The 22,929-nt window shown below is 48.5% G+C and overlaps 1 protein-coding gene across 5 annotated transcripts in view; it reads right to left on the minus strand.

Moving 5' to 3' along the window:
- The window catches only part of GNB4 (G protein subunit beta 4), a 146,419-nt gene that overhangs the window by 57,879 nt on the left and 65,611 nt on the right, over positions 1-22,929 (minus strand). For 2 of the 5 annotated variants that reach the window (XR_011031393.1, XM_068281060.1), the window contains exon 1: positions 17,231-17,551. The exons of the other annotated variants lie outside the window; for them this stretch is intronic. The gene's annotated coding sequence lies outside the window, so the exon portion shown is untranslated. Of the gene's footprint in view, positions 1-17,230; positions 17,552-22,929 lie in introns of those variants that run through there. 5 annotated transcript variants of the gene reach the window in all.

Below are 22,929 nucleotides of genomic sequence, written 5' to 3' on the forward strand. Positions count from 1 at the left end.
ATACAATACAATAACATTTCTATAGCGCTTTTCTCCCATCCTGCACTCGCTCTAAACAGCTGCACTTATCTTCTGGGAATGGTTTGGGGAATGCTTTCTTTCACTGTGCGACGTTTCCATTCAAGGTATACAGATGAACATGTAGGTGAAATATATGTAAAGCATATGATTGCAGCATGTGGGTATTGTGTGCAAACATTTCTGCTCGTCCCTCCTCCCTTCTCTGTCCACTCCCTGCCCATCTTCTCCCCTTCTCTGTGTGTCCACCCCCCTCCCCTTCTCCTGTCCTGCTAGTCATTTCACCCCCCAATGCTTCCCTTGTAAAATGATCCGAGATTCGGATCAAAGATCCGGATCTTTTCAATGATCCGATTCGAATCATCCGGATCATTGAAAAGATCCGAACTTCCCATCTCTATCTCACAGGCTCTGCCTGTCTCTATGACGGCAGAGTCATGTGAGCCGGTCAGGAGCCGATTTCATTGGCTCCTGACCCTGTCTTTCAATGTAAGCCGTTCCCATTGGCTTACATTGAAAAACAGGGTCAGGAGCCAATGAAAGCGGCTCCTGACCTGCTCACATGACTGCCGTCATAGAGACGGTAGAGTCTATGTCCTGAGGGTCTCGGCGAGCGGCGATGACGGCGGTTGCGGCGGGTATGTGCGGCGATTCGTCGGGATTGGACCAGCGGTCTCTGGTCTTTAAGTGCCCAGAGACCGCTGGTCCTTAAGTGGTTAAAGAAAAGGTTTTCTTTTTTTTTTTAAATGGCGTGGGAGGGTGGCCATGTGAGATAAGAAGGGGAAGAAAGGTAATAATACAGCGGAGAGGGTGGTCATCCAGGGTAGTGGATTCAATTGCTGGGCAGTCAAATGCAAAATAAATAAAACACCTGTAAGCAGGGCCTTTGTGCAATTTGGGAGAATGGAAGACTGCAGAGAAGCTAGTCCAACAAAAGGGGACAGTACAACATACCGTGCCCCAAATGGATAATCCAGAGGCTCCCCACATATCCCCCCCTCACCATTTATGCTTGGGAGCCTGGAAGGGCTCGTCAATGGAGCTCGGGAGCACTACACAGGTGACTTGCACCTGCATGCTAGCATGGTGCTGAACGCCACCTCCCACCCCACCCCCCCTTCCCACACACACACACGAACACACACACACGAACCCGAGCAGCAGCTCGCAAGTGACTGAGCTCAGGCAAGTATGTGACTCTTACTGTTTTTAATGTCACAGGTTTGCTTTAAATCAGCTGGTATTCAGAAGGGGGAAAAAAAAAAAAAAAAATACTACGGATCCCCTCCACCACTAGAGAACTGGAAACCATTGACATTTGGCTTCAGGGCCCGTTTCCCCTTGCCCAGTGCAAATTAGTCACGGAAAATGCAAAAACGAATTCACACGCCGATTTAATTTTACTGCGGATTCGCTGGCGTTTTCGCATATGTTAATGAGTATACGAATTTAACCATGTCAGTGCCTGTGTGCTTTTACATTGATTTTATGCGAAAACGCCCGCGAATTCACGAAAACGCATGCAAATTTCCTATTAAATGCACTGTATGCGTATCGCATAGCTGTATGCGGTATGCAAATTCTGCGGGGTCTACCGTGCAGATTTTTTCTGCACAGAAAAACGCTCAGAAATCCTGACAAGTGGAAACAGGCCCATCCACTTGTATTGTCTATGCGAATCTGCATGCAGGAAACGCATGCAATTCGCTCTAGTGGAAACAGGCCCTGCGAGTCTTGAGTAACATAGGCACTGGGGGCATATCTGTCTGTCTATACTGGGAAGAGGCACCTTATACTGGGGGCACATCTGGATATCTAAACTGGGGATGGGCCTGTCTAATACTGGGGCATATCTGGCTACGTATACCAGGGAAGGGGGCTACCTTAACACTCGGTGCATATCTGGCTATCTATTCTGGGGAGAGGGGCTACCTAATATTGAGGGCACATCTAGCTACCCATACTGGGGGTAGGTGGAACATAATACTGGAGCCATATCTAACTATCTTTAATGGGGTGTGTGGACTTAATACTGGGGGCACATCTGGCTACCTATACTGGGTGGAGGCCTACCTAAAACTAGGGGCAAATCTGGTTACCTAATACTGGGGGCATATCTGGCTACAGGACAATTTGGTGAGGGGGACACTTTGTAATCTCTGCCTCTGATGCTGTAAAACTTTCTTAAGAACAATGTCAGAGACTGGTAAATGGCTACAGACATCTCAGCGCAGTTATTTTAAAGGAGGTAACACTTGCTATTAAGGGGTAGGATGTCCTAACTTTTTCCTCAGTTACAAAACACAATTTACAGTGAGTGGTGAACTTACTCACTGTTCCACCACTTGCCGTGTCACTTCCTGCAATGCCGCCCTCTGTACTTCATTGGGCGGCATTGCAGTGACGCGGCCAGCGGTGGAACAAGGAAGTGAGCGGGTTCCCCGCAAATTGATTTTAATAGAAACTAGCTGTAGGGGGAGCAAGGAAGGGAGGACCCAGGTGAGGGGGGACCCCCTCCCTGCCGCTATGCACGGTGCCCCCCTTCCTGTCCGCTACCCCCTCCCCACCCACAGGGGGGATCCGTTTTTTTTAAAACACAAATGGATCCAAAATATATGCTGCAAAAGGGCAGCACGGATCCATTAGCGTTCCGATTTTAGAAAACTGGGGCCCGGACTGCGGATTGCATTCTGCAATTGCAGCTCGTGTGGCCCTAGCCTAAGTGAGTGTTTTTTAAGCTGCAACATACTGCAAAGTATAAGGAGCATAGGAAATTCACTGTGCAGCAGTAAGCTCTGATATAGTAAACCTCTGGATATAGTAAACTCAGTCCTCAGGTCCTGGCAAATGTACCTGTATAAATATACAATGTATGACCAATTCTGATCCAGTAAACCATTTTCCCAGTCCCTTGGAGTTTACTATAAAGGGATTCTACTGTACAAACAAAAGCACCGGCACACGCAACATGTTGCACAAGGCACTGCAGGTCATTGACCCTGATGTTATCTTCTAGCGTTGATCCAATTTTGCTCTCCTCTTTGTGTTTGACTTTTCATTCTGCACAAGCAGCTCCTTTTACTGGCCATGTACAGTTTATAAACTTGCACAAGCTCAAAAAACAAAAACCTGGGCTCAAATAGGGCCATGGCAGTGCTACACAGTAGCGGGGCTGAAGGCTGGGAACTTCCAATATAATGCACTACACAGTCCCACAGTCAAATACAAAGAGGAGGAGATTGTGGGATATCACAGTGATGCTGGAAAAATGTTTAATTCTAGGCATACTATAATGCAAACCCAAGGCGAATGTTGTGCAAAAAAGTATACTTGCTTATGAAGAGGGAAGCCTCTGGATCCTCCAGAGGCTTCTTAAAGGATACCCGAACTGACATGTGACAAGATGAGATAGACGTGTATGTACAGTGCTTAGCACACAAATAACTATGCTGTGTTCCTTTTTTTCTTTCTCTGCCCGAGTTAAATATCACCGATAAGAAATTCCCCTTTTTATCTCTTTCTTGCTCTCAGAAGCCATTTTCTGCTAGGTAAGTGTTTTATAGTTGGAATTTCATTTCAGTGAGGGTCACACTGTAGTCACTTCCTGTCTGAGTCAAAACTGAGTCAGCCACTTACATACCTGATATTTAACGCTTTCAGACAGAGAAAGAAAAAAAAAGGAACACAGCATTTGTGTGCTAAGCACTGTACATACACAGGTCTATCTCATTTCACTTCGGGTATCCTTTAAGTCCTCCTGGAGACCACTGCAGCTGCCCAGAACCCTCTTCATGTTTGTGCATGCCTTAAAGTGCATCTGAAGCAGAGGAAGAGAGTAGCCTCTGCTCTGACCCATAGGTCGGTGACTGGTATCAGGGAGCCAGCGCAGGAGGGTCGGAACGATGAGAGAAACAGGAAGGCTCTATAGGACCCAGAGCCTTTCCCCTCCTTAGTCAAGTATCTGTCTTTTGTTTTTGTTTGGGGGGGGGGGGGTGTTTGGCTTCAGAGTCCCTTTAAAGAGACTCTGTAACAAAATGTTCAGCCTTATTTCTTCTGTCCTATAAGTTCCTACACCTGTTCTAATGGGGGTCTGGCTTGCTGTCTTGTATAGTGAATTTCTAAACCTCCTATCCTCAGAAGCAAAAAAAAATGCAGAAAGGCTTCCCTTATCCCCATGCTCAATGACTGGAACAAGCATCACGGTGGGAGCTACACACAACTAATGAGCCTGAGGCAGGGGTCACACTAGATTTACATGTGTTTTGGAACACGCAGCAATACACACAACATCATGATCACCATTAGTCCATGGTCTGCTCAGGAATCGGGAATTTGTTGTAATCGTTCATGTTCCATATAGCTTTCTGCTTTTTACTGCATGAATTACAAGGTATCTTGCCCAAATACTGAACATAGCAAAGAAACCTGGAAAATGGCAGACAGAAAAACAAACACAGCTCCAGAAGCCCCAAAATAGCAGGAGCAAGTGTGGCGCCATGTCTGAAAATGTGCATTAAGCTTAAAGTGAACCTTAACTGTGACGAAAAAAAAGGTTTAATTTACCTGGGGCCCCCTGCAGACATCAATCCCCCGGTCACGTTTCATTTTCGGCCCTGGCCGCATGCATCCTCGTTCACGCCCCCGTCGCCATCCTGTGCATGCACAGTACGATATTTCTCGTACTGCGCATGCACAGGATGCCGACGTGAACGCACATAGCCAGGGCTGTGCAGGCAACTTAGCCGCTGCGGGGGATTGCTCTGTGACGGCGTGCGCACTGAACGTCCGCAGGGGGCCAGTAGAAGCCCCAGGTAAGTAACGCATGCGCTTATAAGAGTTTTTGAATGCTTTATTAGATGCGTTTTTACCTCAATACCTTCAATCACATCCTGCATTGGGGGGGAACAGTACATTGCTTTACGATGCATTTTTTTTTTTATTAATTGCTTTATGATTTTTTTTTTTAAAGCACCCATTGCCTTTAACCATGTGCATTTCTTAAATGAGTGCAGACATCAGAAAGCGTTTTCAATGTACTTTCTGATGGTCTTGCAGATTGCAGTACGCATTGTGTTGCTGAAATCCAAGACAGACCCTTAGGGCCCATTCACCCTTGAGCGTTTTGCCGGCGATTCAAACGCTAGCGCTTTTCAAAGCACTAGGGTAATAAAAGTCTATGGGCCCGTTCTTATTTGGGTGATTAGCGCTAATCACCGCAAATCGACAAAACCGCTAAATGCAAACACGTAGCCTGAACCATTTTCAGGCAATTTCCCGGCGATTGCGGTTTAGTGATATAGAAGCGCAAAACACGATTATTGGGGGGGGGGGGAAATCGCCAGGTGTGAGAATGGTGATTTTTTTTGGGAGTTAAATCGCCAAAAACCGCCAGAGCAAAACGCTAGCAAAATCTCTAGCGTTTTGCAATCAGCAAGTGTGAATGGGCCCTTAGAGGACAGCCGTACAAAGCAATGGTTGGTGAGTTTGCGTGCCTTTTTGGATATGATCATTATACAGGCACTATGATAGCCTATCTGCTGGGCAGCCTATTCAGTTCAGTGCAGAGGATAGGGTGGAAGAGCAGCATTCAGTGCTCCATTGCAGCATCTTTTATAGAGGCTAGAGTTTAACCCAGCATATCCAACTGCTTAAAGGCAGGGTTATATCTGTACTTAAATTCAGGGCTGTGGAGTCGGTACAAAAATCTTCCGACTCCAACTCCGACTCCTCAGTTTCTGAAACCACAACTCCAACTCCGGGTACCCAAAATTGCTCAGACTCCAAATCCTCGACTCCGACTAATACTTAACAGGGCTATGGATTTTGTACAAAAATCATGCGACTCCAACTCCCGACTCCTCAGTTTCTGAAACCACGACTCCGACTCCAACTCCAACTCCGACAGCCCAAAATTGCTCCGACTCCTACTCCACAGCCCTGCTTAAATTACATTCAGATGACAATCACAAGCAATCTCAAACAACAAAAATCTAGCTTGTGCACATAACTTGCAGGACTGGTGCAGATCATCATACACACATGATTTAACTGACATTCATCTGCAGATCAAGCAATCATCCGCAGATCTGAAAAACCATCCTGGTGGATCTGATCTGCAGATGAATGTCAGTTAAATCATGTGTGTATGATGATCTGCAGATCTCATAGGCCACATACACACATCAGACCATAGTCTTTTGAAAATGAAAGATCACAGACCAATCTTACCACCCTTCATGTAGTATGAGAGCCATGCCTACACAGTCTTTTCTATGGAGCTGAACTCCACATCAGAAAAAAATCTTTGCAAGATGCTGCACACACAGATGCTGTACAGACACAAAAGATCAGTATCTGCAAAAGATCTGTTCCTGCCAAAAATCCATTCTTGCAAATTGCAATGATAGTCTATGAGATCTGCAGATCATCATACACACATGATTTAACTGACATTCATCTGCAGATCCGCAGATCTGAAAATCCATCCTGGTGGATCTGATCTGCAGATGAATGTCAGTTAAATCATGTGTGTATGATGATCGGCAGATCTCATAGACTATCATTGCAATTTGCAAGAATGGATTTTTGGCAGGAACAGATCTTTCGCAGATACTGATCTTTTGTGTCTGTACAGCAGGGGTGCCCACACTTTTTCGGCTCGCGAGCTACTTTAAAATTTGCCGAGGCCAGGAGATCTACCAACGTCCCAAATGCTAAGCACGCCCCCCCCCCCCCCCCCGGACGTAGGTTAGCCAGATGTATGTGCCTGCAGCATAGGTTACGTGCCCTCAGTGTAGGTTAGCCAGGTATATGGGCCCTCAGTATAGGTTAGCCAGGTATATGGGCCCTCAGTGTAGGTTAGCCAGGCATATGGGCCCCCAGTATAGGTTAGCCAGGCATATGGGCCCCCAGTATAGGTTAGCCAGGCATATGGGCCCCCAGTATAGGTTAGCCAGGCATATGGGCCCCCAGTGTAGGTTAGCCAGGCATATGGGCCCCCAGTGTAGGTTAGCCAGGCATATGGGCCCCCAGTGTAGGTTAGCCAGGCATATGGGCCCCCAGTGTAGGTTAGCCAGGCATATGGGCCCCCAGTGTAGGTTAGCCAGGCATATGGGCCCCCAGTGTAGGTTAGCCAGGCATATGGGCCCCCAGTGTAGGTTAGCCAGGCATATGGGCCCCCAGTGTAGGTTAGCCTGGCATTTGGGCCCCCCAGTGTAGCTTAGCCAGGTATAGGGCCCCCCAGTGTAGCTTAGCCAGGTATAGGGCCCCCCAGTGTAGCTTAGCCAGGTATAGGGGCCCTCAGTGTAGCTTAGCCATGTATATGGGCCCCTAGTGTAGGTTAGCCAGGTATAGGGGCCCTCAGTGTAGCTTAGCCAAGTATAGGAGCCCTCAGTGTAGCTTAGCCAGGTATAGGGGCCCTCAGTGTAGCTTAGCCAGGTATAGGGGCCCTCAGTGTAGCTTAGCCAGGTATAGGGGCCCTCAGTGTAGCTTAGCCAGGTATAGGGGCCCTCAGTGTAGCTTAGCCAGGTATAGGGGCCCTCAGTGTAGCTTAGCCAGGTATAGGAGCCCTCAGTGTAGCTTAGCCAGGTATAGGAGCCCTCAGTGTAGCTTAGCCAGGTATAGGAGCCCTCAGTGTAGCTTAGCCAGGTATAGGAGCCCTCAGTGTAGCTTAGCCAGGTATTGGTGCCCCCAGTGTAGCTTAGCCAGGTATTGGTGCCCCCAGTGTAGCTTAGCCAGGTATTGGTGCCCCCAGTGTAGCTTAGCCAGGTATAGGTGTCCCCAGTGTAGCTTAGCCAGGTATTGGTGCCCCCAGTGTAGCTTAGCCAGGTATTGGTGCCCCCAGTGTAGCTTAGCCAGGTATTGGTGCCCTCAGTGTAGCTTAGCCAGGTATAGGTGTCCCCAGTATAGCTTAGTCAGGTATTGGTACCCTCAGTGTAGCGTAGCCAGGTATTGGTGCCCCCAGTGTAGGTTAGCCAGGTATTGGTGCCCCCAGTGGAGCTTAGCCAAGTATAGGGGCCCTCAGTGTAGCTTAGCCAGGTATTGGTGCCCCCAGTGTAGCTTAGCCAAGTATAGGAGCCCCCAGTGTAGCTTAGCCAAGTATAGGAGCCCCCAGTGTAGCTTAGCCAGGTCTATGTACCTGCAGCGTTGGCCAGGGTCCTCTGGACTCCTGGGACCTCCGGCAGGCAGTCCGCTGGCCAATAAGAATGTCGTCGGGGAGAAGATGGCAAGACGCGGCGAGGAGAGAGGGAGGAGAGAGGTGGCGCAGCCGCTACGTCATGGCTGGGGGCGGCGCCGGGCATGTTACAAGCACGCACGTTGCAGGCTGCCCGGCGCCGCCCCCAGCCATGACGTGGCGGCCGCGCCGCCTCTCTCCTCCCTCTCTGCTCGCCGCGTCTTCTCCCCTGCATTCTTATTGGCCGGCAGCTAAACATGCTGCTGGCCGCAAAATTTAATGAGACTACCAAGTAGGCGGTCGCGATCTACCGGTAGATCGCGATCGACCTATTGGGCAGCCCTGCTGTACAGCATCTGGGTGTGCAGCATCTTGCAAAGATTTTTTTCTGATGTGGAGTTCAGCTCCATAGAAAAGACTGTGTAGTAGAGTATGGCTCTCATACTACATGGAGGGTGGTAAGATTGGTCTGTGATCTTTCATTTTCAAAAGACTATGGTCTGATGTGTGTATGTGGCCATAGACTATCATTGCAATTTGCAGGAATAGATTTTTGGCAGGAACAGATCTTTTGCAGATACTGATCTTTTGTGTCTGTACAGCATCTGTGTGTGCAGCATCTTGCAAAGATTTTTTTCTGATGTGGAGTTCAGCTCCATAGAAAAGACTGTGAAGGTATGGCTCTCATACTACATGAAGGGTGGTAAGATTGGTCTGTGATCTTTCATTTTCAAAAGACTATGGTCTGATGTGTGTATGTGGCCATAGACTATCATTGCAATTTGCAGGAATAGATTTTTGGCAGGAACAGATCTTTTGCAGATACTGATCTTTTGTGTCTGTACAGCATCTGTGTGTGCAGCATCTTGCAAAGATTTTTTTCTGATGTGGAGTTCAGCTCCATAGAATAGACTGTGTAGGCATGGCTCTCATACTACATGAAGGGTGGTAAGATTGGTCTGTGATCTTTCAGTTTCCAAAGACTATGGTCTGATGTGTGTATGCACCTTTAGTTTCCTCCCCCCCTGCGCGCTGTCAGACCCCATAAAACTCAGCCGCGCTATGCTCGGCTGCTCCCCCCCCCCCCCTCCTGAATCGCGCCGGTCTCCGCCCGCGTCCCTTTCCTCCAAGCAGCGGGGAGGGAAGGGACATGGGCGGGGACCGGAGCGATTCAGGAGGCAGGGGAGAGCGGAGACTGACATTAGTGAGATAAACACAGCCGGCTGTGGCACGCTGCGTGTAGCCAGCGCGGCTGTGTTTTATGGGGTCTGACAGCGCGCAGGAGGGGTCTTTGGAGGAAACTAGCTAGCAACAGAGGCTGGGCTCTATAGACAGACCCAGCCTCTGTATGGGGATTGCGATGTAAGAACCCCGCCTCGGGTTCTCCTTAAGACTTCTTTTGAGAGCCAAATTTGTCAATCATAACTAGTACACTGCTGAAAGGTCTAAAGTTGGCCAGTCAATATTCCATATCCATCAATTATTATGTATATATGTATACATATGCTTCAAAAAGTGCGATAGTGCAAACAATCTAAAAATCAATTAATCCATAGAAATCAGGGTCCTAAGATAAGTGCAAATAAACCAGTGTTCTCCACAGGCTCTTGGTCAGCACCCGGCTGTCATCGGCTCACCTCCTTACCCTCCTCCTAAGTTGTAAGCAGAGTTGCGTCGGCCCTGCAATCCCCCATCATGCTCCACCCTGCTACTTTTTCATGCCACCTGGCTGGAAAAAAAAATCTGGGGAGAATACTGTAAATAATGCAGCAAAAACCATTATACAACTACCTTTGCAAAAAACAAAAAGAAGTGTGCTAATTTAAGAGAAGCAGGAATGGGCTTGCCACTAAATGAAATGCCAAATGCATGGACGTGTAAGCCATGAAGCCCAAATAAAGCCATCAGTTACCTGGTGCACAACTGCACCCAACGCTGACAGTCACCCTCTGGCACCTTCCCACATGCTTTCCGCTCACCCATTCACTGCCATCTCAGTCCGATTGTAAAAGATCAAGTTCATGCGCACAAGTCAGCCAAGTCGTGCACTACTGCGCAAGCACTAACCCAGCTAGGTCACGATACGGCTGACTTGCAGGGATTTTACACAAGGGGGTGTCAGTGAAAGGGGGGAGCAGAGGGCATGACGACCAGGGCTGTGGAGTCAGAGTTGGTGGTTTCATAAACTGAGGAGTTTGAGTTGGATGATTTTTGTACCAAATCCACAGCCCTGGTATGTGTTTAGACTAAGGAGTCGGAAGCCATTTTGGGTACCTGGAGTCGGAGGTTTTATAAACTGAGGAATCTGAATATTTTTGTACCAACTCCACAGCCCTGATGAGGACTCCATAGCAAGATTCCCTATAGCCACCATTTACACACCTTTAGATTCCTTAGAAACCTGCTGCCTGACAAATGAAACTCCTCCAGCCAGGACATAAAGAGAACATGCAATCGGCTCTTCTCTACTGTGCCAATAGCCCTGCCTTCGCCAAGCCAATCCTGGGTGTTCTGAGCTACACAGGCAAAGATGGTCCTGCCCACTACTTCACCAAGCCAATCCTGGGCATTTTCCTAGCTGCCGGGAAAACCTATGCGATGTCAGCTGCCGAGAAATGATGACTGCACGCTACTTCATGACTATCTGTGGAGATGAGGGACAGGCATCGGCGGGATGGATATAAGAGCCGCACTCAAGTGGCTAAAGAGCCACATGCGGCATGGGAGCAGCAGAATCTGACCCCTAGTATAGCACATTCGCTGTTAACTGGCCCTCAAGCCCAGGCCAGAGATCACTGGAAAAAATAAACGATTCTGGAAACCCACCACAGAAGTATTATTAAACTCCTTAGCGGTTATCACAAGTCCAGCTTGGGTGAAAAAAAAAAAAAAAAGCCAGGAGCGGTAACCCCGAGTTTAAAGTGAACCTCCAGGCTAAAAATGGACTCAGCAGCACTGGAAATGCCTGGTGTTTCTTTAACTATTTGACATTCCTGGACGTGAAACTCACGTCCAGGAAGCCATGTGCGCTCCTGCGCGTCCACGCGACCGATCGCGCGCACGCGCGCTCCCGGCCGGCGGTTTGTTAGCCAGTGAATCAGTGAGTCGGGCAACGGTGCCCGATCACTGATTCCTCTCCCCCGCAGAAAAAGCGACAGCTTCTCTCGGAAGCTACGCTTTTTCTGCTTCCTATGTCGCTCTAAGCGTACGTGGTACGCTTAGAGTGACGTCACTGTAAACAACTCATGGCCGCCATCTTGTGGCCAAAAAGTAAACTACATCTAAATGTTAAATAAAAATAAAAATACACATATATTTCCAAAAAATAATACAATTTCAATCCCACCCTCCCAAAAATACCCACATAAAATGTTTAATTAAAAAAAACAAAAAAAATTACAATAATAAAAAAAAAAAACACAAATATTTACCTAAGGGTCTAAACTTTTTAAATATCTACCGGTATGTCAAGATGAAATATTTCTTTTTTTTTTTATTATAAGCTTGTAAATAGTGATGAATGCAAAACGGAAAAAATGCACTTTTATTTCCAAATAAAATATTGTCGCCATACATTGTGATAGGGACATAATTTAAATGGTGTAATAACCGGGACAAATGGGCATATACAATACGTGGGTTTTAATTATGGAGGCATGTATTATTTTAAAACTATAATTGCCGAAAAGTGAGAAATAATGATTTGTTTCCGTTTTTTTCTTATTCTTCCTTTTAAAATGCATTTACAGTAAAGTGGCTCTTAGTAAAATGTACCCCCCAAAGAAAGCCTAATTGGTGGCGGAAAAAAACAAGATATAGATCAGTTCATTGTGATAAGTAGTAATAAAGTTATAGGCTAATGAATCGGAGGTGAACATTGTTCGGATGCATGAAGCGAAAAACGACTGAATGCGAACTGGTTAAAGGACTTACGAGGCCATAATGGCTAAAAAAAGCCAAGTACCTTTAAGATGTTTAAATGCACGGAGGACGCCGTCCGCGCCCTCCGTGCAGTTCCGCCGGGTCCCCTTCCTGTGATCGCCCCCCGTGCCGATCGCGACCCCACAGGCCGGGTCGGGCTCTCGTTCCGCTCCCAATATGGCCGCTTCCTCTGGCCGCGGCTGCGCAGTCCGCCTGGCCGCTAGTGCGGCTGCGCAGCTCTACGGCCAACCCCCCGAACCGTGGATCGGAGGGGTTGGCCGTAGAGCTGCGCAGCCGCACTAGCGGCCAGGCGGACTGCGCAGCCGCGGCCAGAGGAAGCGGCCATATTGGGAGCGGAACGAGAGCCCGACCCGGCCTGTGGGGTCGCGATCGGCACGGGGGGCGATCACAGGAAGGGGACCCGGCGGAACTGCACGGAGGGCGCGGACGGCGTCCTCCGTGCATTTAAACATCTTAAAGGTACTTGGCTTTTTTTAGCCATTTTGGCCTCGTAAGTCCTTTAACTGTTTCACAGCATTAGAACTTTTTTTCTCTTAGGGCCCGTTTCCACTTGTGCGGGGCGAATCGCCGTGGTAAAAATTCGCATGCGGCGAATTTCACATGCGGGTGTATGCGAATTTTCGTGCGAATTCGCATGAAAATTCGCATGAATGACGCTGTATGCGAATTTAACCATGGCAGTGCCGGTGTGCTTTTCCATTGATCTCCATGCGAATTCGCATGAAAATTTGCATACCAAAGCTGCAGGCGATTTCCCTATTAAATACATTAGCGGCGATTCGCATGCATTCCACACGCAGGCGAATTCTGAGGGCTCTGCCGTGCAGAAAAATCCTGCACAGAAAAACGCTCAGGAAAACTGACAAGTGGAAACAGGCCCATCCACTTGTATTGGCTGTGCGAATATGCATGCAGGAAACGCATGCAGATTCGCGATAGTGGAAACGGGCCCTTATACAAGCCTCATTTTTAGCTGCACAGAAAAAAAACTGCCCGGGCTTTTTTCCCCTAATGCTGTGCAAAGCATGATGGGATTTCTGATGTTGTTGAGCTCGTTCTGCTGTTTTGGTGCAATTTTTTTTTTTTTTTACATTTTGAATTTGACATTTGAAGCCTAGCACATGCAGCTGGGAGGGGTGATCAGGACACAGGGCAGTTGGAACTGTGTCTCCTGCTCCCTGTCACCTCCTTTCAACCAAAAAGATGGCTGCCCCCATGACAAAGATGGCAGCCCCCATGAATCACAAACATTTGCCTGTTCTTTTAAAACGGGGTGGGAAAGATTTATGTTACCTATCTATTCTAATTAACATAACTAATGTAACTTAATGACTGTTTAGGCTAAAAATCCCCTTTAACTCATGGCAGCTGCCGGGAGGTCTATGCAGAGCAATGCGCGCAGCGGGCGTTTTTACTCTCCTCCCGAAGGATCCCGACATCGGCCGACCAGTCTCCTTCCTCTCCAAGGAGGCTCTGCTTCCCCCTGGTGAGATCGCTGTGTTGTCATAACGACAGACAGCGATCTCACTACAGGGTTCGAGCGCCACCTGGAGGGTGGAGTTGGATCCCAGGGAGGTGAGTGCAGGGCTGCTGCAGATCTGCCTAGCAGCATAATTTTTTCCCCCAGTTTTAGGGTCTAAAACAGGGGTCCCCAAACGTTTTGGGCCGAGGGCCGGGTCAACGTACTTCAGGCTGCTGGGGGGCCGGGACATACATAAAATGATGTAGAAGTCTTTGCGGCCGGACAGTGAAGCATACCCAGGTGACAACCTGCAGTGGACAGCAGTGTCACCTGATGTGGAATTTGATTGGAAACCAGCAAATTACTGCTTTCTGGCTTCCATGTGGATGGGTGGTGCCAGCACTGCTATTCTATATGCCAACTAATAATATTTAAAGATGTAGCTGACCTCATCTATAAGTAATACAATTTGTTTGAGGAGGGCCGGTAAAAAAGCCTCAGGGGGCCACATTCGGCCCGCGGGCCTTAGTTTGAGGACCACTGGTCTAAAAGCATGCAAAAAAAAAAAAGGCACTGTTTTTAGACCATAAAATTCAGAGAGAATCATACTCCCTAGGGGGTTAAAGTGTATGGCTACTTCCTCAGATTTCCTTTATTGCACATAGCCAAGCGAGTGTTTGCGATAAAAGTAAAGAACTCACTGAGGCCTAGTTCACACTACAAAACGCAATAACTAAGCTTTTACCGATTGTGATTTTGCAAAGCGATTTTCAGAGTGATTGTGTTCCTTTCCTTTAAGAAAAGTCAAACTAAAAATGGTAGAGGCAGATTTAAAAATTTCTTAAAATTGAAACGCTGCAGTAAGAACACCCTTACAGGATGACACTGCGGTGGCGCTTACTGAGTGCAAAAGCTCACAGTGTGAACCAGCCTTAAAGAGAGCCCAAGGTGGGCTCAAAAAAGGAAAAAAAAATCCGGGGGCAGAGCAGATCAGGTAGCTGCAATAACCGCCGCTTCTGTGGGCCGCAGTGGCCCACTTTCACTTTCGTTTCCGCCACGATTGACATCAGAAGAGGCAGAGCTGCAGTTGAAAGCTCTGCCTCTTTCAGGAAGTGCCCGCCGGATTAACTCCAGGGGATTTGGGGGGGGGGGGGTCTAAAGCGCTCGTTTTGAGGAAGGGATGCAGCGCTTTACATCTATTGAGAGTACTGAAGTGTATTACAAGGTAACAATAGCAAATTTTATTTGCTTCAGTTTCTCCTTTAAAATTATGAGCTCCTCTGAGGGAGTTAGTGACTATATACTCTGCAAAGCGCTGCAGAAGATGTCAGCGATATATAAATATGGATGCATGTATGTACATTAAGTCTGGTATCTTTGTGCCCTGGTGTTCTCTAACCGCACAAGGCCTTTTTTTCCACAAGCAACTAAAGTGATCAGGAGTCATGTAGTTCAGCCACCTAGCTGCTGGTCACAAGCGATTTTTGGCTGCAATTATATGGTAGCGTTTGGCAACACCACACACAATGGCATTACCTTGCAGCTCAATAACAGTCTCATGTCACGTCTGAGAACAGCAACTGCCATGCTCAGATGCAACTCCATAGACGGCCAATCGCCCCTGCAGTAAGCTAGCAAGCCCGCAGCTAGTTAACTGGTGCAGCTGACAGGGGATGAATTCACCCTCTTTAGTTGCCTATGGTAAAGAGGCCTTAGATTGGTGCAGAGGATGGGTACTGGCAGTCAGAGGATGCACTGGGAAATGGGAACATAACTTGAGAGGATGAAGTATGGTACATGATCACTTCAAAAAACCTTCACTGTCCTATGTTTGCAAAATATTAATACATGCTGTGGGTGTGCATGTGATTGCAACTGACAGCTGTTAAATCCCTAGCCTGTCACTATAGGCTCTATTCACAAAATGTATCATAAATGTCTTATTTATCACCTAATTGATAAAAATAACCTTTCAGCACATTTACAAGCAAAATAATCACTCAAAGTAAGTTGTTCCTGGTTCACTTCATTTCAATATTACTTTTCTGACCTTAAAGAGAACCCGAGGTGGGAATTACTTTTACTATTGGGGCACAGAGGCTGGTTGTGCGCACTAAGACCAGCCTCTGTTGCCCCATCGTGTGCCTCCATGTCCCTCCTGCTCGCCGCTATACCCCCCGCATTGCTGGCTGTGTCGCCAGCTCAATGTTTACCTTGCGCTGTCAGTCAGCGCCGCTCCCCCGCCTCCTCCGCATCGGCGCCACCCGCCGCGTCACTTCCCTCCTATCAGCGGGAGGGAAGGGACACGGGCGGGTGCGCCGATGCGGAGGAGGCAGGGGAGCAGCGCTGACTGACAGCGCAAGGTAAACATTGAGCTGGCGACACGCTGCGTGTCGCCAGCAATGCGGGGGGTATAGCGGCGAGCAGGGGGGACATGGAGACACACGATGGGGCAACAGAGGCTGGTCTTAGGGCGCACAACCAGCCTCTGTGCCCCAATAGTAAAAGTAATTCCCACCTCGGGTTCTCTTTAAAGGGAAGATCTGCAGTGGGGGGGAATAAAATAAAAATACAAATCCACTTACCTGGGGCTTCCTCCAGCCCATGGCAGGCAGGAAGTGCCCGCTCCGCAGGCTCCCGGTCTTCTCCGGTGGCGCGCCTGGCCGGCTGCCAGGCCGGGCTCTTCTGCGCTCCAACGTGCGCCTCACGCCGTCGAGCTGACGTAATCGGATGTCCGCCTGGCTGTACAGCGCAGGTGCAGAACTACTGTTCCTGCGCCGTACAGCCCGGAGTACGTCCGATAACATCAGCGCGAGGCGCACGGCCAGCAGAAGAGCCCGGCCTGGCCAGGTCGGGTGCACCACCGGAGAAGACTGGGAGCTTGCGGAGCGTTGGCGAGGGCACGTCCTGCCTGCCACGGGCTGAAGGAAGCCCCAGGTAAGTGGATTTGTATTTTTAATTCCCCCACCCCACCGTGAACCTTCCCTTTAAAAAATTATATTTTTGCTCTTCAGAAGCTTAAAAATTTAACATGGAAAAGGTGAAAACAGAGGGAAACGGGTGAAAAAGCTTTGTGAATCATGCCCATTGTTCTGATATGACCCAGGCAAAGGTTGCAAAATGTGGTCACCTAATATATAAAATATTTACTTATACAATTATAAACAATATATAAATAATATAGAACATAAAAATAATAAAAATATTTATAAAAACTAAATGCAGGCCAAGTTCACATCCTCCAAATATCTCCGACCCACCCAGAAAACCAAGATTAGAGATGAACATGAATACTAGAGATCTATTATTCATGTGAAGTTTGGTGACAGCAGGCAGAACGACATGGGGCTATGGCAGGCTGAGGAGGGAGGAGGATGGCGGAGGCATAGAATGGACAGCCAGCACTAGCACGAATGATGCTCGGCACCGCTGCTGGAGATAGGCCCGGCGGGCCAGGAAAAGGATGGGGGGTGGAGGAGGCTGGTGGTGGTAATGGAAGGAGGAGAATGGTGATGGGCGCCGCTCAGTGACATGAAGCAGGATGATGAAGGAAGAGAAGGGGCCGGGGAAAGGACGCAGGATCCGGGCTTTGCCGGACTCTCACAATCTGCAGCTGCAACAATAGGTGACATTACCCGTTCCTGGCCCGCGGCCCCAGCTGCTCTCTCCACTCCTTCCGCCGCCTCGTCTTCCCGGATCCCGTTACACAGAACGGCCTCCTTCTGGCTGTATCACACGGCCCGAGATCCGCCACACCCAGACCCGAACCAACAACAGCGAGGAGAGGGGGTGCCTCGCTCCAAGTCAGCACGATAGACTGCAGTTCCGTATTCTAAGCCCGCTCGTTCGGCCTCTATCGCCTTCCAGCCCTTCGTGATCTCCTCTGCTATGCCGCCGCCTTACCGAGAGCAGACAGGCGACGGTGCCTGACGTCTTACCACCCCCGCACAGCTGAATGGTATCTACTGTACCAAGAGGATGGGCGCTACCAAGTAAAGCGGGAGGGGGGAGAAATGACAGTAGAGAGCGCCTTCCTTCTGCAATCGTCTCCTTCCAGCAACAGTGAAATACACTTGTAACTGAGGAAGACGTGTTTTCATAGCAACTGGTGGAGTGAAAATTATTTATATATCTATCCATCTATCTATATCTCTCCACCTATATGCATCTATATATATCATTTCATTAGCCAGTGTAGTTTTCACAGACGATTTCCAGGCATTTATTTCATTTTTATGTCCCCAAAACACTCTAGTGTGAAATCACCTTTTATGGCAAATCGCCAATAGGCACACAAAAGGCATGATGGTGTCCAAGTAAATATAGAATGCACAAGTCAAGGGATTGTCTATTGAAGGTAAATAATATACAAATATGTGTGCTAATACACAAAATCGTTAAGTGTCCAATCGTCTCTAAGTGGACTTGAAAAATACCCAGATAAACACTCAAATCTTGTATGCACTTTTTCCAAGATGAGGTCCATAAGAAAAGGGCCTAAAGGTGTGTTTATTTACTGTTGCTATGGAGAGGAGGGGCAATGGTGTGGCACATGATGGAGTGGCTTCCAGCAGGTGGGGTAAAGAAAGGAGTAATGTGCTCAGCCGTTTCCATGTGCATCTAATTCTAGCATTGGCCACCACATATGAAAAGCAGCAATAACCTCCACATGAAATGCAGCATTTGCCCCTTCATCTGAAAAGCACCAATCAACCTCACAATATAAAATGCAGAAATGACCCCCACACGACAAGCATCATTGATCCCCACATATCACAATTGTTAATCACCCCACATATGAAATGCAGCAATGACCCCAACAAATAAAATGTAGCATCGTGCCCCCACATTTAAAAAGCAATAATTTCTAGTCACACACACAAAGTGAAGCCACGTTCCCCCCCCCCCCCATAGGCAAATGCAGAGGGGGGGGGGGGATTACAGCTGCCCAGAATCCCCCCTCAGACCAGGGCCGGTGCAGTGTCTGGGGACAGGCACACGTTGAGATGCCAGAATATCTGCAGTCATCCTGCAGCTCACAGCATTGCCCCCTTTCCTTCCCTGCTACAGTTGACTTTGGATGGAGCAGCAGCGTGTGTACAGAGCATGGAGCAGCTATAGGGAACTTAGAGTCAGGTATGAGCACAGCCCTGTGCCCTGCTGTGTGAATGCTGCACTATCCTCTTCATTAGCAATGTCGGCTGTCCTCATTATTATCTGTATCCACACTGCTCTTGATCGATCCCATTGTCGGTCGGTCGAATGGGAAATTATATTGTGTACCCAGCATGATGTCCTACTATATTATTATACTGTATTGTGCGTGGTTGAGGGAGACCTTTTCAGGAATCCCCCCCTTGAAAATCCTGGGTTTGCCCATGCCCCCCCCCCCCCCCCCCCCCAAATCATTGGAGTCAAAGGATAAAGAAAAAATTGTGCTCTACATGAAGTGTCCACCTGCCCAATACAACACATACCTCCCCCCCATACATTCTGAGCCCCCCAATCATTGGTGTCTGTGGGCACCCTCGACTGCCTCCTGAGTTCATTGGTGTTCAGGAGGGGGGGGACTCACCAATTTGATTTGCCACCATCTCTTCTTCTGACCCATTCAACTTCTCCTCTCATTCTCCTGGCCCTCCATGCGATGCTCTTCTTCTGCCACCTCGTGGTCTGTATGCTATCTGTCTTCTGTCTGCACTATACTTCCTTCAACCTTCCTTCCTATAGTGCTGGATGATACACTGTGTATTAGATCAATCCATTGGCTGCACCAGTTGTGAAGGGGGACTATTTTGTCCAGCCCCCAACCAACTCCCCCACGGAGTCACATCTGACCACAGCCGGAGCTGTGCTCTGCCACCGGGTAACGCCACTGCGTGTCAGGCGCTCACATGCATGGTGCTACAAATCCTGCCATTCAGCTGCATTATAATTGCACCCGATTAGTGCTTGTGGGCAGCAGACTAAAGGTAGCCATACACTGGTCGATTTGCCATCAGATTCGACCAACAGATAGATCCCTCTCTGATCGAATCTGATCAGAGAGGGATCGTATGGCTACCTTTACTGCAAACAGATTGTGAACCGATTTCAGCCTGAAACTGTTCACAATCTGTGGTGGTGGTGCTGCCGCCGCTCCAAATCCCCCCCTATACATTACCTGCTCCGCGACTGCCCCCGGTCACCGCTGCTCCATCTCCGCGCTGGTCTGGTCTCCGGGTCCGGCATGCTTCACTTCTTCCTGCCCGGCAGGAAGTTTAAACAGTAGAGCGCCCTCTACTGTTTAAACTTCCTGCCGGGATAGAAGAAGTGAAGCATGCCGAACCCGGAGACCAGAGCGGAGACGGAGCAGCGGTGACCGGGGGCAGTCGCGCCGGCGGAGCAGGTAATGTATGCAGGCTCTATTGCGTTGGTCGTCGGGCACTCGAACGCCGCTAGCGACGCGCTCCCTACCGCGGGCGATTGACGGTAATTTTCCGCACGGAGCGATCGACGGGAATCGGACGGGATAGATCGAAATTTAGCGTGTAGCGAGAACGATGTGACAGCAGATTCGAATCTGCTGTCGATCAGCGGGGAATCGGCCTAGTGTATGGCCAGCTTAAGACCCTGAACTGCTGAGAATCGCATAGTTCTGCTGTCCATCTAAAAGAGGCCTTAGTGATGTGATTGCTGGGATTACATTGTAAACTCCTGAGGACAGTTAGTGACATGTCAGCAGGGATTAGATTGTAAACTCCGATGTCAGTTAGTGATGTCACAAACAAGATTGTCCCAGTGCTCAAACTGCTAACTGCTTTCAAGTACTTTTGTTTTTTTTTAGCATTTTAGTAAGGGGGCTTTTAGGACCATTGTAGTCCCTTACACACTCCAATGAGTTCTGGTTCACCATGAGCTTGCTGGTTAATCTTTGCTTTCAAGTACCAGGGAGTTAACCAGCCAGCACCTGGATCCAGCACATTGCAAAAACTCAAGGCAACAGAAGAAAACAAATGGGTATCTACCTGAATTTAGCAATTATAGCTCAATTTGTTAGTGGTACCATAGTCCTAAAACTTCACAACATTTTGGCACGCAGGCCAGGGATTAAACCTGTACTATTCAAACCTGCCCTCATGACCCACCAACAGTTCAGAATCAGAATAATTTATTTCGCCAAGTACAAATGAGGGGTTGTACACGGAATTGGTTTTGGCTCATACAGGTTCAGGAAGGATGGGGGGGATAATGTCCAAGAGCCAAGGCTGCCATACTACATCGCCACCAGTCACACTTGGCAATCATCCCTAAGGAGACACCAGGGAGGGAGGGGAAAGAGGGAGGCGAAGGTTCAGCAGTGATGACCCAGTTTTTCATGAAAGAATCCTGCAGTGATGGCTGACACTGCTGAGGATCCCCATTGCTGAAATCTGGCAGTGCTGGCCAAGGTGTTCCAGCTCAAAAGATGCAGTAGTGTTAATTTCTGTGGTGGGCCCTGACTCCTGGGCAGCATTCAGCAGGACTGGTCAAGATAGTCTGGCTGTCACAGGAGCATCTGGCTGCTTTCATATTTCATAGAAAGCCGCACAGTTAATACACAAAACTGAGACACAAAGAGATGGACTAGTCCAAAACCTGTCACTTCTGTCAGATTTCTACTACCTACTGTAAGTCACAGCAACATAGGAAAAAAGTAATTTATGGCTCATTTTCCTCTGGAAAAAATATACTTCTTATTCATATATGTTTGCACATTTTTTTTTAAATTTTACAGTTTTTTGCTGTAGTGCCCCTTTGAAGAGGAACACCAGTGAAAATAATGTAATTAAAAAAGTGCTTCATTTTTACAATAATTATGTATAAATGATTTAGTCAGTGTTTTCCCATTGTGAAATCTTTCCTCTCCCTGATTTACAATCTGACATTTATCATATGGTGACATTTTTACTGGCAGGTGATGTCAGTGGAAGGAGATGCTGCTTGCTTTTTTGGCAGTTGAAAACAACTGTTATTTCCCACAATACAACAAGGCCCCCACAGTGCGATGTCAGAACCATGGTCCTGACATTACACTGTGGGAGGGATTTCACCACAATATCAGCCATACTGAGCCCTTTGATGATCTGTTTGCGAAAAGGAAAATATTTCTCATGGGAAAGGGGGTATCAGCTACTGATTGGGATAAAGTTAAATTCTTGGGTACAGTCTCTCTCAACAGTAGGGATTAGATTGTAAACTCTTCTGAGGACAGTTAAGTGACATGGCAGTAAGGGTTAGATTGTAAGTAGAGATGGCCCAGCCTTGGAGAACTCATGGAGAGGCACATGATTAGCTTGATCAGCTGATAGATTTGTAAGCCTCTTTATTGCTGGTCATGATCATGTGTTAAACCAGGAAGTCATCTCAGCAAATCAGAGGCTTACAAATCTATCAGCTGATCAAAATGATCATGTGCTTCTCCATGAGTTCTCCAAGGCTGGGCCATCTCTAATTGTAAGCTCCTCTGATGACAGTTAAGCCAGTGGCGTCCCTACCATAGTGCACAGGGGGGCGGGGCGCACCGGGTGTCAGACACCCAGGAGGGTGTCACCACGACCCCCCACAGCAGCACAGCAGGAGGGAGAAGCAGGGCTAGAAGGAGGGGCAGTGGGGGCAGCGGTGGGGAGGGGGGAAATATCCCCCCCTCCCTCACCTGGGACCCCTCCTTCTGCCTCTCTCCCCCTCCAGAATAGCGGCGACAAGTGCGGGGCGGCCGGAGGCGTATGAACAATTACTCACCTGATTTCCGCGTTCCAATCGTGGAGCGCAGCGTCATGACGTCACAGGTCTCCGTCTTCAATGCCGCCCACTGTGCTTCCTGATTAGCGGAAGCACAGAGGGCGGCATTGGAGGCGGAGACCTGTAACGTCATGACGCTGGGAACGCGGAGATTAGGTGAGTAATTGTCTATACGCCTCCGGCCGCCCCGCACTTGTCGCAGCTATTCTGGAGGGGGAGAGAGAGGCAGAAGGAGGGGTCCCAGGTGAGGGAGGGGGGGATATTTCCCCCCTCCCCACCGCTGCCCCTTCTTCTAGCGCTGCTTCCCCCCCTCCTGGGCATCTTTACTGGGGGGAACTGTACTAGCTATACTGGGGGCAGCTATACTGGGGGCAACTAAACTAGCTATACTGGGGGCAACTACCAGCTATACTGGGGGCAACTATACTGGGGGCAACTAAACTAGCTATACTGGGGGCAACTATACCAGCTATACTGGGGGCAACTATACCAGCTATACTGGGGGCAACTATACTAGCTATACTGGGGGCAACTATACTAGCTATACTGGGGGCAACTAAACTAGCTATACTGG

The sequence above is a fragment of the Hyperolius riggenbachi genome, chromosome 4 (assembly GCF_040937935.1).
Source record: "Hyperolius riggenbachi isolate aHypRig1 chromosome 4, aHypRig1.pri, whole genome shotgun sequence".
In the NCBI taxonomy this organism is placed as follows: Eukaryota; Metazoa; Chordata; class Amphibia; order Anura; family Hyperoliidae; genus Hyperolius; species Hyperolius riggenbachi.